Source organism: Bidens hawaiensis, unplaced genomic scaffold (assembly GCF_021521415.1).
Source record: "Bidens hawaiensis isolate Kalapana, Puna unplaced genomic scaffold, B.hawaiensis_p1.1 tig00000636_1, whole genome shotgun sequence".
Lineage (NCBI taxonomy): Eukaryota > Viridiplantae > Streptophyta > Magnoliopsida > Asterales > Asteraceae > Bidens > Bidens hawaiensis.
The window spans coordinates 4,782,365-4,795,019 of record NW_027491038.1 but is presented as its reverse complement, the minus strand read 5'-3'; positions in this window follow the sequence as shown (position 1 = coordinate 4,795,019).

Here is a 12,655-nt window from a genome sequence, read left to right as displayed (position 1 = left end):
AATGATAATAATAATATTATCAATTAATAAATATAATAGTAAGTTATATGTAATGATACTAATAATAATCTTTATGTATTGATATTAATACTAACAGTAACAATAAATTTGTTAAATATAAAAATAATATTAAAACCGGTCTAGGATGAGACCCGAACCCGTGACCTCTCGTTTAATAACTAACGTACAAATCAACCGAACCAAAATAACGATTGTTTGAACCAAAATAACGATTGTTAACTTAAACCCATAATGAATTAACATATCATTACTAGGATGTTCATCTTTTACCCAATTCAAAACAACTCCATACCCGTCCAACCCGTTTCCAAGAGTACAACCAATAAATAAAACCGATCCATAAAAACCCATCATTAACAATTTAGACTCGATAATTGATATATATGAACATTAATAACACCAACACCCAGTTTAATTTACCTATTAACTGTCCATACGGTCGTGGCTCTATACCGAGAAGAAACCGAGCCGAGACCGCCGGAGATCGTTGACAGCAACCAGAGGGAGGGAGAGAGAGAGAACGGAGAGAGAGAGAGAGAGAGCCGTAGAGAGAGAGGTAGATAGAGAGAGACCGTGAGAGAGAGAGGTTGGATTACCGGTTTTCCGGTCGCCGGAAAAGCGACCGGAGTGTGAAAGGGAGCAGCGAGGTGGAGAGGGAAGTGGTGGTGTCGGGTTACGAGAGAGTGGGTAACACGGCCAGAGACGAGAAAAACGAGGAGGGATGTGGTGGTGGTGCGTCGGAGGTGGTGGCCGGCAGAGGTGGCGGCGGCGGCCGGAAATTGGCGCTGGAAAACGAAAAGAAAGAGAGGGCGGCTGGTATGTGTAGTGTTAGGGTTGACAGCAACCAGAGGGAGAGAGAGAGAGAGAGAGCAACCAGAGGAGAGGGAACCAGAGGGAGGGAGAGAGAGAGAACGGAGAGAGAGAGAGAGAGAGCCGTAGAGAGAGAGGTAGATAGAGAGAGACCGTGAGAGAGAGAGGTTGGATTACCGGTTTTCCGGTCGCCGGAAAAGCGACCGGAGTGTGAAAGGGAGCAGCGAGGTGGAGAGGGAAGTGGTGGTGTCGGGTTACGAGAGAGTGGGTAACACGGCCAGAGACGAGAAAAACGAGGAGGGATGTGGTGGTGGTGCGTCGGAGGTGGTGGCCGGCAGAGGTGGCGGCGGCGGCCGGAAATTGGCGCTGGAAAACGAAAAGAAAGAGAGGGCGGCTGGTATGTGTAGTGTTAGGGTTAGGTTTTTTTTTGGTTTAAATATATGTTACATATTTACATAAAATGCCCTCCAAGTTCCAAGTGTTTTACGAAAAGGTATAAAACTTAATAAATGTTAATATAGGTTCGAAAATGGCAAAGATTACCCCTTGCAATTTATAAACTAAGTTTTCATGTTAAATGAACAACGATTAGTACACGCCTACATGATAGTTTTGATGGACTAAGTACGTGGAAGATTTAAAGATCGGCATAAATGATGTATAAAATTACCGGGTCGGGTTTACAATACAATACGGGTTCGACGTATAATTTATTAAAATAAAACGCGAAAAAGAATCGAAATCCGAATTTGACGAATGTCACACTCGTTAACAATACATGAGCAATAAGTTATAACTAAAGCATACAATCTTATGTAATAATTTTATTTTACGAATTAAACTTATACATATTTCAACATCAATGGTGGTGGGAGTAGATCGAATGGCCTTTGTAAGCCGCGAGTATGGGATCGTGAGCTCCGCCCTAGTCTAGTTAAGTGAAGGACACCGTGCTCGTGTTAAAAGTTTTACGGTGTAGCAGAGCCGTAACCTGTTTTGAAGTCTGCTAGGTTGGCGAACGTCTGCGTCGTATAATCCGACGACATAACTAACCGACACGGCTAACTCACATTTTTGCTTAACTACCGGGTGTCCCATTTATCAGATGTAAGGCCCCGTTCCCGGTAGCCCTACTTTAACGTTGGATTTACTCATAAACACAGTTCTAAATATCAGAGTTAATTAAAAACTTTCGCGGATACGTTAACTTTAATCATTCAGTACAAAACATTAATCTTTTCTTTAAAACCATAACATTAAACATTATATTTAAAATATCATTTCTTCCATCTTCAGATGCCAGCCGTTCAATCCATGCCACGTGCCAACCTCATGCTAACTCTTCAGCCTGATCACCTGCGTGCATACTAAAAGTCAGCTACGCTGAGTAAGTTCTAGTTAATCAGGCGACATACAACACATACGTATGTCATACATACATACATATCCGAAGATACATACCCATACTTAATCAATTACCCTACTACCATACATATCTACAATCACTAACCTCAGTCTACCGATAGTACGTTCATAGTCCGCCGTCTATACCTATACTCAAGGTCGTGAACACGTAAAAGGTCCGCAGTCCTTACCTATGTTCACCAATTATGGTACGTGTAAGGACCGCATTCCTTCCCTATACCATCCTATATTAACAACACGTACAAGGTCCACCGTCCTTTCCTATGTTGCAATCTAAATTCATAGCACGTACGAAGTCCGCAGCCCTCCCGTATGCTAACACAACAATTTTAGAACGTATAAGGTCCACAGTCTTTTCCTATGCTGACACCTATCTACAGCACGTATAAGGTCCACAATCCTTATCTACGTTGACGTCTATTATCTATAATACGTATAAGGCCCACAGTCGTTATCTACGTTCACATCTATCTTCAGTGTCTTGTATAAGGTCTGCAGTCCTCAACTACGTTCCCATCTAGCATCTATAACACGCATAAGGCCCGCAGTCCTTAACTACGCCGTCACATGCCATGTCTATATCCAACGGAAGTTAGAGGGATTTGCCGTCCTAACTTACTATGTCGGATGTAGAACTTACATACCATTCATGCACCTGTACACACATACTTTACATATACAATAAGTACTGTCACACCCGCACTTAGGGCCTAGGCGTGTGACCAATAGTTGGTACCTGCTTTGAAAATATATAAGAGTTTTAGCGGAAGTCTTAATTTATAATAGAATATTAATTTATGTTTTGAAACATTAGTTTATTTGTAAAATATAAAAAAATATTTGATTTAATATAAAGCTTCTCGAATAATAAATATTCAACAGTTTGATTTTCAAACTTTTGTTTTATTTATAAAACTTTGTTTAAATATTGTTTGCAATATTTTAATAATTTAAAATATTGAGTCATCTCTACCTTGCGAGCATCTATCTCCATGAGTTGGCTATAATTTCATGCTACCTATGCTAACTTTATTTCCTGTATTATTTGGGGGGGAAATACGTCAGCGATATGCTGGTGAATCGTTGACTCTAAAAATATTTTATAAATCTTTCTTTGAAGGACAAGATAGTTTTCATGAAAAAATCTCAGCAGAAACGTCTATTATTTCTGGGATTTGTACCACTGCCATACACACACAATTACGGTTCTCCGGGAGTTGACACCGATTGGAGAACTTTTACTATGACCTCTAGTCTGCGGCCACGTAGCCTTGACTGATAGACTAGATTGATTATGTTTGGATCCAGACACATGTGTACTCGGTCCGTGTTGTTTTTATTTTCTATCTTGTATTTTAATAGGGAACACGTAATCCCATAAATATTTATTTGACTGTCTTTGTTTAAGATAAACAACCTGTTTATCTTGACTAAAAAAGGTTTAACGTATTCACCTGTGATTGTCTATTCTGAATGATGTAGTGATCTCGTTTGAAAACCTTTGTGAATGAATGATATGACTGATTGTATGATTGACCTATAATAAAATAGGTTTATGTAAATACCCAGATCGTCTCTTAATCTGGCAATAGACCTTTAGTCTGGTTTTGACAGCTTAAACCTTGATTGATCTTTTGTTTGAATAAAATATGTTTGATATGAATTCCTTCTCTTTATTTGTTAACCATGTGCTACGTTTCTTCTTCAAGAAGAAATGTCTATGATATGTTTCTTCTTCAAGAAGAAACGTCATTTATCTATAACATTTGTTTGTTAAGTCTTATGTTTCTTAAAAATAAAGAAACACTATCTTAACTATAACCTTAAGTTTCTCAATCATAAAGAAACTATAATCTTTGTTTAGACCATTTTGTATTTCTTAATTATAAAGAAATTTTATTTAGTTGTTATACTTTGATCAAGGTCTAGGCTATACCCCCGACTAGGGTCTAAGCCTTTGGAATAATAATATTTTGTCTGGGCAGAACCCATACCTTGCTTAGGTTATTACTTTCTAGATTCTCGAGCAGCACTTCGACGCTTGCACGTACTTTGAGAATCTTGATCAACAACTCCTTAGCACGCAAATCGAGGCAACGTTCGGGAGTCGCCGGGTCGTGCACGTACTTCAAGGCAGAATGTTGGGTCGTCTCGGGTCGACACGGTTTACTAGGTCGTTCCGCGTTTCGAGGTCAGCACGCAAAACGAGGTGCGCCGGTCGTTGGGATTGTCGTTACGAACTTCGAGGTGTCGTCGGTATATGGTGCGGATTACGAGGTTATAGTTTTCAGGTCGGTGACACTGAAATCGAGGTAGAAAGAGATAGTTTCTAGAGAGAGAGTGGGGTGGTGTGCAAATGAAGGTGTCATGGCCTTCCTATTTATAGCTGAAAAGTGGTCCCATTGCGATACGCGATGGAACCTTTCTTTTTGGTCATCGCGTATCGCGATGACATGTGTTACTCAGAGAGTGCCACGTTTCGCCACGTGGCGGACACGTGTCACCGTCATAACCAACCTCTGCCACGTGTTGACACGTAGCCTGCCACGTCTCGCGTCGTCTACCACGTGTCACCTCCGAGTGACACATGTTGATGTGTCATCAAGGACCATCGCGTATCGCGATGGCCTCTCTGGCTATGCCCATCGTGTATCGCGATGGGTCAATAAATCTGGATTTTTATTTTTAAACCCCTTTAGTTTTACTAACTTGTCATTTTTGGATCGAAATTTCGGGGACGTTACAAGTACATTGTGGCATAAGCCACTCTAGGCGTTCTTCACATCATTCGTTTAACGGTCATGCCCCTTGTCGATGCGTGCAATATCCGAAGACCGTTCACGCCCCGACAAGTGTTCATTTATAATGTTCATACATCATCCATACATTACATATGGCATTTATACCGTTATTTATAAACTGACAGTACCCGCGATATCCGAAGATCGTTCACGTACGACAATCAATCATTCATATGTTATATATATATATATAGTCATATCCTTGACTATCACCTGGCGGTACATGCAATATCCAAAGATCGTTCATGTACCATCATCATAACATCATACATAATTCAATTATCATATATACACAATAATCATACCTTTAACCATCACTTGACAGTACATGCATATCCGAAGATCGTTCTTGCATCGTCAAATAATCATCATACATAAATCGTACAAAGCATACATTTACCACTTAAGGTAATCGTATTAACTATCACATCGAGTATGCACACAGCCCCGAAAACATAAAAAGGAAGTGGTGCTAGAAACTCACCTGAACTCGGTTACTTCTTCCGTTAATGGTTATTCCCTTCTTTAATTGAGCTCGGCTAACTGTATATAAGTTAAACGTATCAATACTCATTTGATCTAATCTAACGACCTAGTGTCAGATTACTTTTACTTGGCATAGTTATGGTTTTCCTTTGTTTTAACATTCTAGTATTTTATCTCCATAGGTCTTTACAATCCATACCATCAAGTGTATACACGTATACATATACGGGTCGCCATGTATCCGGGTCTCAATTTAAGCGAACTTAGACATAAGCAAACTTAGATATTAAGTTAACTTAGATATTAAGCGAACTTATATATAAGCGAACTTATACATAAGCGAACTTAGATATAAGCGAACTTATACATAAGCGAACTTAGATATAAGCGAACTTAGACAATAAGCGAACTTAGATATTAAGCGAACTTACATGTGGCGAAGTTACAACAGGCGAACTTGATCAGCGAACTTGTAGCAGTAGCTATGGTTCATTCTTAACCCCCTTAATCATCCCCCTTTTCAACGTGTAACCCTTGATATGATACTAACTAATCTCGTGAACATTCCCCTGATTATTTTTGGTTAAAACTCGGCCCGGAAAAACATGAAGTTTGGACCTTTAGGATTAAAACGTTTAAAACTAGATCTAGGGTTTATTTTAAACGAGCCGAACCTGTTTATAGGTCCATTAAGTTTGTTTTAGCATCAGGTTTACAACTTTACATTTCGTTTATACCCGATCTATTCTCGTTTTAAGTTTCAAGGCTAAACCTTTATAAAATGTAAACTTTAAGCTCAAAAACATACCTTTACGTGTTTTTAAGGTTACGGTTAGCTTGGTGATGACTGCAATCTTGTATCTTGCTTGTACGTTCAAGATCTATCAAGTTATAGACTTGGTTTGGTCTCGGATTGCTCCTTTAGCTCGCGGACGTAATAGTGCAGGTGTGTGTGTGTGTGTTTTTGAGTGTGTAGAGAATAAGATGGATAAGATGGATGGAAATGGAAATGATTAGGGTTTAAGGGGGTATTTATACCCCTTAAGCCCATGGACCTAAGGCCCATCTTTTCTTTTTGGTCCATAACTAATCCCATCGAATTATCCCACTTAGTCTTTCATATTTTATTATTATTGTTATCGTTCCACTAACTCATTTATTTCACCCGACGCAAATAATATATTAACTATTATTCTAGATATTTCGGGATGTTACATCAGAGCGAATCATTCTCAAAACGCATGGCTTCGGCTAGTGAGCTGGTATGGGACGGCGAGCTTGCCCTTAAGACATGAATGGCATATGGGAAGACCAATGTCTTAGTCTTGCACATCGATATGTGACGACATGTGCATGCACGGGGACGTGCATGGTTATGGTGGCGGGAGAGTGTCACGGACCAAATATTTGAAGATCGATATGCTTGAGTTGTGTTGAAACGCTTGGGTTTGTTGGCTCGTCCCGGACTTCATCGAGCACAGCCTCAGCGGGAAAGAAGGCGTACACGCCTAGTCGTGCTTGCACGACGAACGCATCGCTGGTTGCGAGCTGTTGCCGCTTGCCTGATGAGTTCAAGACAGGACGAAACTAGCAGACCCTGATAATGAGCGGACCGATTGGCTGGCCTTCGAGCGCCACACGGAGCTTGGGAGGATGGCTCCGTGACAATAAGCTATCAAAGCAAGCTAATTGGAAGACAATAGTACAACATTACGGTGTATTAATAAAGATTATACCAATCATCCCAAGGCACCAAATTAAAATTTCTTTATTTGTAATCCAAAAGAACGAGTTTGCTTTGACTTCTTCAACAATTTTATCACCTAATGCGGAGTCAGAAATTATTTTCTTTGGGTTCGGAATTTTTCGATCATTGGATTTATTTACGGCCTTCTTCAAGACGGGTGCCTCGAACGAATATTAAAGAGTGAGCCCTTATATAATTTTTTATCATAGATTGACGAAAGTTTTGATAACAATACGCAAACACAAAGTTATTGTAGCAATAAACAAAAAGAAAACAAAGTTAAACAATAAGCAAAACGAAACTAACGAATAATTAAGGGTGTCCTATAGTCGAATGTTAACGAAACTGAACTAATAACTAACAATAACAAAAACTAATAAAAAAGATAAAACTTCACTGTAAAATTGATATATCAGAAACAAAACGATCTATAAAAAGTAAGAAATATTATAAAATTACTTTAAACTATTAAATTAAATGATATGTGTGTAATGCAACATGTTGACAGTTTAGTTTGATATGTTATACTCACTCTTTTTGTTAAATACCAATAAATAAAAGAAATCGATTTAAGCTTTAGGTTTTGACTTTTGGCATTTGGCATTTATAATACTGTAGCATTTTCTTCAACACCTTTTGATCTTTTTTTTAAAACCAGGGTTACAGGTTGTCACCGGAAAAACTGAAAACACCACCACGACTATTTATCTTCAACTATTTTTATACCCATTACAGCATAACTATTTTTCCTTGTATCCGAAACCAAAATAGTATATGTTTAAGATTAAAGCTCAACTCGTTTAAATTGTAAGTAAAAAAAGGGATTTTATGATAAATCCTTTGTGTAAACACACACGTAAATTATTAGATGAAAAATATAAAATACCCTTTATCAGCATATTTGTGCCCTAAAGAATGATCCAAAATCAACAAATAAAGTGTTACCTGCCACAACTGTTAAAATCGAACATTGTTACAAGTAAAATGTGTTTGGCAATCACAAAATACTTTCTTATTTTAGCTTTTTGAAAAGGTTAAAAAACAGTTTTTCAAAAGCCTCAAATCCTGGATTTTTAAAATGGCTTTTTGAAAAAGCACATAAGCCAATAAGCATTTTTCAAACGCAATCCCAAACATGCCCTAAAAAGTTATCATCCAAAAATATATAACTAACATGAACAACTGTAATAAATCACCCATGTGATGCAGCCCAATGTCAAGGTCATCCAAATGTATCACCAAGCATAGGATTATAATAAAGAGAGATCAAACAGAGCTGCAGTATGAGTGAAGTTAATAAAAGAGAAACATTAAGATTATGTTAGCACTTTAATTGTTCATGTTACACCAAAAGTAAAATATGTAGTGTGTGCCTGTGTATTTTATTTATAGGGTTTGGATATGGTTGAAACCATGTATTGGGTAGGAAACGTGAGTAGCAATCCAAGCCTTTCATTATTAGATCTAAGGGATGATATTGTGTCTAGTAAAACAAGGGTTCTTAAATTGTTTAAACAGTTGTAAAAGGGCAAAAAGGTAAACTGATGATTTTCTAAATAAGGAGAGTACTTAGTAGTTGCTTGTTGTTCATATTCCACAAAAAGTCACGCGGTTCCCTCTCGATTTACACTCTGAGTTCCACTAACAAGATTGAAGATAAAATGAGGCAATTGAATATTATTAACGGGATTTCAACAAGTCTCTCGTTTTAGTGTTGATTATATTAGATTACGTAACCCTAATTTTTTTTCTCTGGTTTCCTTGTCAACCGTTTAGTTATTATGGTTAATAGCGAAATCGGAAGCCGTGCAGGTGTAATGCGCCTTGTATTTGTGGTATTTCTACAAAAATCGACGTTCAATTGCAAGATTGTTTTGATGTACATGCTAGATGATGGGTGTTGGGACGATCACAGTTGGTGTGGGTTTCCAGGGTCGGTGCTAACAGGATATATGGTGGTGCTATATGAGTTGTTGTTAGTAACATATATGCTAAACATTATGCTTGTTTCATATGTGTTGGCATGACTCTGTGTTGGTTTATCATGTGTTGTTAACATGTATAAGGATATTAAAGAATGTATTGTTATGATGATGATGTTATCATTTTAGTGAAGATTGTGCTGGTAGTTTAAAAGAAATTGGGGGGGGGGGGGGGTATTATTAGGTAGTGTTGGTTGCCACTAAGCTGTTAAGGCTTATGCTTTCTGTGTTGGTGATATAATTGTTGATAAAGTATGGTGGTGGTGATATGATTTGAACTCTTTGGGTTTTGTGTTGTCGTTAATATGATTTGAGCTCTTTGGGTTTTATGTTATTGTTTATGTGTCTTTGTTTTGGTTCGATTCCCTTAATTTCAATTATTCAAGCAAAAAGGAGAAAAAGCAGTCAGGTTTCATTTGTAGATTCATTAAGGAATTTGCTATTGAAGATAAATAAATTAGTTAAGAAAAAAGATTGATTTAATTGTGGAATGAAATTTTGTGACGATGGTCCCATACTTTACATGATTATAGGAAGTGGAATAAATCATATTTTGACATGATCAAAATGCTATTTTCTATTAAATTATTAATTTTTTATCTCTCATATTCTAATTGGTTCCTACCGTTCTCACAAAATTCCATTTTCTATTTGATTCTTCCTCTTTGTTTATAAATTCTCTTATCTGCATTATGAGATTTTGAGAGAAAGTGTGAAAGATGCAGAATAAAAAAAATGTGAGCATAAGGTAAACAAATAATACACTAAGTGGAATATAACACCATATATAAATCTAAACTCAAATAGCAAAAAGAACCTTGTTCACCATATTTGCTTCAATTAACAATTCAATTTCAGAAGGGAAAAAAATCAATTTTGATATCAATTTCAATACCCCCGAGCTGTGATTTAGAATAGAACCCCAATTTCTTCAGTGGAACTTTAAATAGGAAAAACGGGTATTAAAATGTTGTTTCAACGTAAAAGATTTGAGGACAGATCCATATTGTTCGTGAACTGAATATCGTGGTACCGGCTCCGATCAGTGATGATTTTTATTAACACGAGATATAATGTAAGTAAAGTCAGTTTCAACAACCTACAGAAATCGTACATGCATATTAACAACATGAAATAAACTAATCTAAGTAAAGTTTTTATCGTAATTCCTACAAGGAGGGGTTCGATGATGAGAAGGCTCTCTCTAGGACTTAGAACAAATCACCATGGTTGCAAAATCACGGATGCTACAATGATAGAAACGTCAATTTCAGCCACGAGCCCTCCGGATATTACCCCGTCAGGATATGATTGTCTTAAACTTGGGATTTTGGATGTGTGTTTAAAAGAATAAATGGTCAAGATATCTCCAAAAGTTGGTTGAGTTAATGGGGGACAATATATTAAATAATGTTTTCTTCCTTTCATTTTAAAATTTTAATGGGTTCGGACGCCGAAAAAGAGTGTTCGCTCATTAATACGTACTATAGTTGCTATATAAAACCGAAAATAGACCGGGTTCGGACGAACCCAAAGCTACAAAGGTAGCTCCGCCACTTATCACACCCTTGTGTTTATTGAAAACCCCATCGTTCCCCGAATCCCCGCATTCCAAATGAACCAAAGTGTGATTAGAAAGAATAATGCACACAGCACAAGAACTTCAAAGGTATAAACTAAACTTCATAACAACTCAAATTTTGGAAGGTGAACTTTACAACTAGGGCCGATATTCTAACTTACAAAAAAAAAGTGCTTTTCTAAAATATAGTTGGGATGTGGACATGTGGCTATTAAACACGTTATAATTAAGCCATTTTTTTACATTAAACTAAGAATCATAGTTCACTTCAAAATTCTTACTTCTAAACTTTCAAAGATGTTATCCGTTTTATTAACTTAGCAATTGTGAATACCTGGCATACTTTTAGAAGCACCCTCACACCCTGATAGCGTTAAAGTTGTTTTTTTTACAACGACCACTGCCTAAACTCCTGAAATACTCTCAAGAGTGTTTGATGTCGTGATACCTAATCTATTTAGTGGTGCTTCACCCAATCTTAAACATGAAATATGAGTATATGACACATGAGTGGAAGCCGTACACGAGAGGTCAAATGAAAGAAACCCTTTGGTGATTCTAAGGTAAAAGTCCTGATCAGCCAATCAAAAAGGTGATGCCCAAATAGCGTTAATGAGTCATAATCGTTCAAAGAAATTAAAAAATAAAAAAAATTGTGTATTCGCCGTGTATGAGACGCTCTCGGTGCGGTTGAAATTGAGTGAATGCATGTTATGTTCATTTATCATAATTTTCGATTTTGACTTCATACTGTCACTTGCGCAATGTGAAAGACTCATAATCCAATCAAACTTAATCAATTAAACACGTGTCCAAATCTTAATCATTGGAGCTACAATGATGTTTTTTTAAGGTACACCGCTTCCATGCTGCAGCATTTTGCAGTTCCCAATGTTATCTTCCATTTTTTAAAGAAATTAATCTAGTTTATTCTTTGGGAATGGAAATATCCATAAATAGCCATTCTGAATAGAAAGGAAATGAGAAATAGTCTAAAATTCTTACATATTTTTCAAATAACCTATTAAATTTGGACTGTATAGATGAGATTTGGTGAAATCTTTAAATCAATAGAACTCTGACAAGTGTAAATGTTTTTGAAAATCCAACTATTTATTTGAAATGTTGGGGGACCAGTCCATATTTTCCACAAAATAATCTTCTAAAAAGCGGTCATGTCCGAAGGTATAATAATGTTTCCTATCGGATCCCTTCAAATTCCAATAACTTGAGAAATTGTGTCTTCAAACTCAGTCTTTCAAAACGCATTTCGGGTGAATTTGTACCAAGAAGACCATAATTTTGTAAATATTGAGGGACCCGTCCATATTTTTTCACTAAATCTTATTCTCAAAAGCTTTCTTATCAGCCGGTTTATTTAGGTTTTCTATCTGACACCTACAAGTTTTAAACACATGGAAAAATGTGTCTTTTTAATTTGTCTTTCAATACACTTATTTGGTAAATATGTAATAAGGGGATCATAATTTTGAAAATATTTAAGGACCCGTCCATAATCTTTCACTAAATCTTATATTAAAAGTTGTCTTGCCAGACGGTTTATTAAGGATTCTTACCTGACTCTTACAAGTTTTGAACACATGGGAAAATGTGCTTTTCCACTTTGTCTTTCAAGACACAAATCTGTAATTTGTACTAAGGAGACGATAATTTTGTTCAACTCCTACGTGTCCGTCCATATTTTATATTATATGAATAACATGATCTTCCTCAATAATTCACACCTTTCAACAATCAACTATAATTCTTGAATCAAAACCATGAAGTTTAAGAGGAGAGA